Below are 6221 nucleotides of genomic sequence, written 5' to 3' on the forward strand. Positions count from 1 at the left end.
TTGGATTTGATATCATCAGTCCATACAAGGAACTTATCTGTCTGGCTCACAGTAACCAGTTAAGGTCCAGGGCCCCTCCCCAGAATGAAAATAAAGTTCAAAAACTTAAGTTCAAAAGAAAACCTAATTTATTCACAAGCAATTAGTTTGCAAGTCTATGCTGTTCAAGAAAGAACTACAAACTCTGCTCTCTGTAATTCTCAACCAGAAAGGTCTCAGGATTGGAGACTGTCACACTGCCACTTACACTGACTTTCAAAGTCCTTTAAGCTTAAGTCCAGATGGGCAAGGGATGAGCTTCTGTATTAAACACATACTTGTCCAAGTTGAGCACATCTGTATCATCAGAAAAGAGCAGATACATGTACTTCAGAGTTTCTGCCAGGAAGAAGCTTTCCATATGGTCCATCTTGACTGGATCACGAACATTAAAGATAGATGTAAAACCACCCGAAGGAACGCGTGTATATTTGTTGATGCTATCCAGGATCTTCCAGCCCCAGTGCTGGTATATCTTATCTCCACTCAGCCGGTACAGATAGAACAAGCTTTCCACAGTCTCTGGTCGCAGCACGTTTAGATTGTCTTTAGGAGAGACATACATAGCCTGCTGGAAAGGTTTGGGATTGATGTTAAAGTACACGATTTCTGGGCTCAGCCCAGACTTAAACTGATGATACATCTGGTAACAGGTCTTCATAAGAGCTTTAGCTAGTTCCATATGGTCATTGGTCAGTCCATGGTGTACACCCAGAGCCAGAGTCCCAGGCAAAAAGCATACAAAATGATCCATCTTGGAATTGAATTTGCCATCTGCAATTTCCCCCATGAAAGTCAAACCTTTAGCCACAGAGTGCTGAAGCAGGTGCCTTTTCATGCCTTCAATGGCTTTCATATAGTCTTCCAGCAACTGAGTTTCTTTTTTCCCTCCTTGGATCCATTGCTTCAGTAGATACTCATAATAGCTGTCAACATTAGCTCCAACTGTGAGATGAGCTTTAGACAGAAAGTAGCCACTGACGTTATCAATGTACATGGGCACTAGTCCATCATTCTTCCCAGACAAAGAGTGAATATGCTCTGTCACTGCCTTTACTGCCTCATAAAATGTTTCGTTTCCAGTGAGACGAGAAAGTTCTCTGAACTCCAGTTGAATGCTTGTCACCTGTGCCACAGGGATGACTCGGCCATGTGAGCTGGCTTCTCCAGTGCCAAGGTTTACATAAGAGTGTGGAACCTTGGAGGACTTACTGAATGCCGGCATTAGCCGATTTCCAAGATCTTGAGCTTTTTCCAAAAAAACACTGTCTCTAGATAAATGGTAAGCACTCAAAAGTCCACCCAAGATACGGATGGTGCACTCAAAGAGATTTACCTGCAAATCCTTATCGAAGTGCAACTTCTCTGACACCCACTTCTTGGCTTCTTCAAATTCTTTTTGTAGTCCCATAATCCACATGGTGTCCAGGGCATCAATCAGCGTCAAGCCAAGACCAAATACATCGGTGAATGATCTCGATACAGGCTTGAACTCATCATGGCCCCAAGCAAAGTCCTTGTACCCTGTCCATGCATGAGAAAAGGCATCTACCACAGCTTTCTGGTATTCAGTTAAGTTGACATTCACTGATGAAATTTTGTGCTTCCTCACTGTTTCTCTGTTTTTCCACTGAGGCCAAATTTCTGTTCTCTTCAAGCTAAGGAGCTTCCTCAAAGCTTTCCCTTCCTTATGATTTTGGTTAGGTCCTTCCTCCCTCTTCCTGGTTGGATTTTGCATCTTATTATTCTCCCTGTCTTTCTGGAGACCCCTTGTCTTCAAGCTGGGCAATTCCCCTTGGAAATACTTCCTAGAATTTTGAGGTAAAATCTCTGGGAAGTCTCTCAGATTATTACCTGATTTCCAGGGCACTGTTAGAACAGGTGTTTCTGAGAACTTCAGCCTTGGGATTTCTGCTTCCATCTTCTGATCTTCTGAGACGGGGCTAGTCTGGGATTTTACACCACTGTGTGAAAGGAGTTCACATCTGGTCAGTAAGGTCAAGACAAAAAGAATTACATCCCACTGAAAATGTGATGAAAACATTCCTCTTCTCCCCATACAAGTGCAGCAGCCAACACAGGCTGCCCTCTCAGAACTCTCCTTGACCGTGGCCTCAGGGTTTCTGTGTGGGTGAATGTTCAGCTTCCCGGTTTTCAAACACAGAGGCAGTGACCAGAGCCCAGCCCACCTGTCCATCAGGCTACACTAAGCCTGTGAGTTTGCCTTTGGGTTACCAGCATGACCCCCTACAGACGTGCTACCAGATCCACCACAGGACTCCCCTCACTGACTCTCTAGCTTACCAAACATGATGTCCTTCTTCAGAGATTGGTCTCTCCTGATAATACGCCCAAAGTAAGAGGGATGGAATCTCACTATCCTTACTTCTGAAGAGAACTCCAGATGTACTTCTTCTAAAACAGATTTGTGTCTTTTTCTGACAGTCCACAGTATATAGCTGGTGAATGAAAGACAACTGTCCCTTGATTGAACACGGACTCTGCACTCCCAGCAACCTAAAATGGAAACTTTTTTCTACTTGTAAGGGGCAAAGAATGGAAGGGAATGTATCCTTGGGATGTGGCTGCTTTCACCCCAGATCCCTCTTAACAATCCCAATAACACGGCTGCGTTCTGTAGATTGGAAATTCCCCATATTTCTGGATTTCTTTAATCTTTCTAGAAGTTGCTGAAAGTTTCGTTTTCCCCTTTTGACAGATGGGCACTTGGTTCTGCCTGATCCCCAGTCCTATCTGTTGGACACCACGTCTGGGCACCATATGTTGTTTCTCGTGGGTAGAGCTGAAGAAAGAATTAGCAAAGCAGAATATAATTCCAGAAGGCCAGAAGCTCTCTCAGGCTAATGTTGTTGGTGTTGTTGTTTTGTGCCGTCGAGTCACTTGTGACTCATAGCGACCCTATGTACAAAAGCCCTAAACTCTGCTCTGTCCTGTGCCAATTGCACTGTCTCTGACACTCCCATCCCGATTACCCCACTCACTGAATCAATCCACCTCATAGAGGACCTTCCCCTCCTGTGCCTGCCATCCACCGTCCCAAGCATGATGTCCTTCTCCAAGGACCAGTCTCTCCTTACAACATGACCAAGGTATGTCAGACAAAGCCTCAGAATCCTTGCCTCTAAGGAGCATACCAGTTTAACCCTCTCCAAGATTAATCTGTTTGTTTCCTTAGTAGTCCATGGTACCATCAACACTCTTCTCTGACACCAAAGCTCAAATGCATCAATTCTCCTTCTATCCTCCCTAGTCATTGTCCAACTCTCTGATGCATAACAAGTGATTGCAAAGACCATGGCCTGTATCAGACGCACCTTAGTCTCCAGAGAGACACCATTGCTCTTCAGTACTTTGGAGAGGTCCCTAATAGCAAACTTTCCCATTGCAATAAGTCTTTTAATTTCCTGGCTGCTGGTGCCAAGAGTGTTGACTATGGAGCCAAGCAAACTAAAGCTGTGAAAAATCTCAGTCTCTTCACCATCCATACCGATGCTGCCAATTGGCCCAATACTAAGAATCTTTGTCTTCTTGATATTGAGCCTCAATCCATATTGGAGGCTGCAGTCCTTGACCCTCTGCAGCAAGTACTTCAGGTCCTCCTCAGTTTCAGCAAGCAGTGTTGTGTCATCTACATAACGCAGATTGTTGCTAGATCTTCCACCAAGCCTGATGCCGCATTTCTCCTCATAGAGCCCAGCCTCCCAGATAATCTGTTCTGCATACAGGTTGAAAAGGTATGGAGATAGAACACATCCCTGTACACTCTTCCCAATTTTGAACCATGTGGTGTTTCCTTGCTCTGTTCTGACGACTGCCTCTTGGTCCAAGTATAGGTTTCACATTAGCTCAGGCTAATAGCACCAGGAACCCTCAGGGCCTCTGCTTTTATTATCATTCAGAATCAATGAAATAGTTCACAGAGAAATGGAAGCTTTAAGGATTACTTCATACGGCCCGTATGGGCCAAGTACACAGATAGATAAAAGACATGCACTCAAGCAAGACCTCTTTGTATTCATAAACTGTGCTCTTACATTTGCAATAAGCTTATCAAGAGCAGGAAGATTTGCTTCTACTCTCAAAGAATGTCTCAAGATGTGTGAGAACTGTTCACAGGTCTCTTTCTCAGAGAGCCTCATCAGAGCTGCTTGTGATCTTCCTTCTGAAGACACCTCTATGTGCAAGACACACAGCCACGTCCCGAGGATACAGCTTCTTACATCCTTTGCCCCTTACGTGACTGCAGAAACTTCAAGGGAAATATTTCACTTTCTCATTTAAGAAAAACAAACTTCTTACATGTTTCTTTTTATGAATAATTCAAATATCCTTTTAAATGTTTTTACATTCATCAAAGCACACAAGGTACTAGTCTTTTCAGCAGTTAGTCAATTTTTATTTGTTATAAGATTTTAAGGAAGTTCTGGTGGCTCTGGTGAAGAGTCATGCCACCAACCCAAAGTCACATGGTTCAAATATCTCCAGAGAAAGAAGGCAGTCTCCTCTCATGTGATTTACAGCCTCTGAAAACTCACTGAAGAGTGAGCAAAGAGTCGGTTCTGACTCAGCAGCACATAACAGCAACAATAAGATTGAAAAAAACCCAATAAAATGACAATTGTCTTTAAATAGCTGACAAGTTTTCTCTACATTAGTTTCCAATTTCTTCCCTCCAAGTAACCTAAATGAATAAGGTAAATAATATGCAGAAAACTCAGTTCCAAATGTAAATGCAAAAGGCTTTTGTAGATTGATTGAATGAGAAAAAGGTTTCTAAATAAATGTCCTATAAATAATTATCTGTCAAACAGTAAGTGCATTGTTATCTTCAGGTACAAATGAAATTAGACTAGCCATGTGGGCTATGCTATACGATAGAGAAGGAGTCTCAAGGTGACAGTAACAGATAAGCGTTCAAGTAAGAAATAGAAAGTCAGGAATCAAATCCATCCAGGGGCACTTTGCAAGAAAAATCTGAAGATCTACTTCAAAAAATCAGTCTCCAAAAAACTGAATGAAGCTCTCCTCTCAAACACATGAGATCCCCGTGAGATGGTATAAATACCAAGGCTACTGATTCAGTTCTATCTAATGTAATGGCATTTAATAAAATTTTCCAAAATAAAAGGTCAAAAAAGAGAAAGAGAGGTAAGAGAAGTAAAAAATCAGCACTATCATCCTCGCCAGGATTGATAAATGTATTAAAAGTTTATTAGGTGTGTCATATTTCTCGGGAGTGTCTGAGTGGTACAAATAAATAGTCAAGCACTCTGCCACTATCCGAAAAATTGGTGACTCAAACTCACACAGAGGTGCTTCAGAAAACAATCCTGGGGATCACTTGTGGAAGGTCACTGCCTTGAAAACGATGGAATCACTCTACTCTGCACACATCAGGTTGTCATGAATCAAGACTAAGCACAATTGATAACAGTGCATCTAAATTCCAAAATCAATCTCCATAATAGTCTATGTGTTTCCTACTGCCAAAGGGGCCCTTTAGAGTAGTGAGAGAAGATCTTCACCCTGAAACCCACAGCATCCCTTTTCAGCAGGAAGTAGCTAAGAGAATACGCCATCCCCTTTTCCTTATGAATCAAGGTGAAATCTCTCTCAGGGAGGAGTGATAGGGAATTGCAAGGGACACACTGACAAAGGAGATTAATCAGAACTGGCTTTGACAAGCACTGTGGCAATTGGACAATTAAAACAGACATGGGGGGGGGAGAAGAAAGAACTGGGGATGAGGGTGGAGAAAACAGTGCAACAATGAATGAATGAAAACCCAAAATCTCTGTAAATGTTCATTAAAACTAATAAAATTTAATAAAAAAAAAGACTAACCAGATGGCAGCCAACAACCTCATCTCTTTTCATTCACAAAATTATCATTTTCACTGAAAATAGGAGCCATTTCAAACTTAAGGACATTGCATAGATTTCCAAAATTTACTCTCCTACTCAGTGGCAGACTTCAGGACCAAAATTTTAACCAGCTCAAGATATCTAGGAAGAAATTAGGGGGGGGAGGAAATACATTTTATAGGGGGCGGGGAAGAAGGTTTCGTTCTTCTACATGAAAACTGTCGGCAACTCTCAACTAAGAGACTCCCGGCTGAAAGCAGATGTGAGCACGGAGACACTTGTCCTGTGGGCTCCTT

The 6221-nt window shown here is 42.5% G+C and overlaps 1 pseudogene; it reads right to left on the reverse strand.

Moving 5' to 3' along the window:
• Window positions 1–271: 271 nt before the first annotated feature.
• Window positions 272–1597, reverse strand: LOC102863045 (annotated as a pseudogene).
• Between the last annotated feature and the right edge of the window lie 4624 nt (window positions 1598–6221).

Source organism: Elephantulus edwardii, unplaced genomic scaffold, assembly GCF_000299155.1.
Source record: "Elephantulus edwardii isolate Elephantulus edwardi_28Jun2011 unplaced genomic scaffold, EleEdw1.0 scaffold00029, whole genome shotgun sequence".
NCBI lineage: Eukaryota > Metazoa > Chordata > Mammalia > Macroscelidea > Macroscelididae > Elephantulus > Elephantulus edwardii.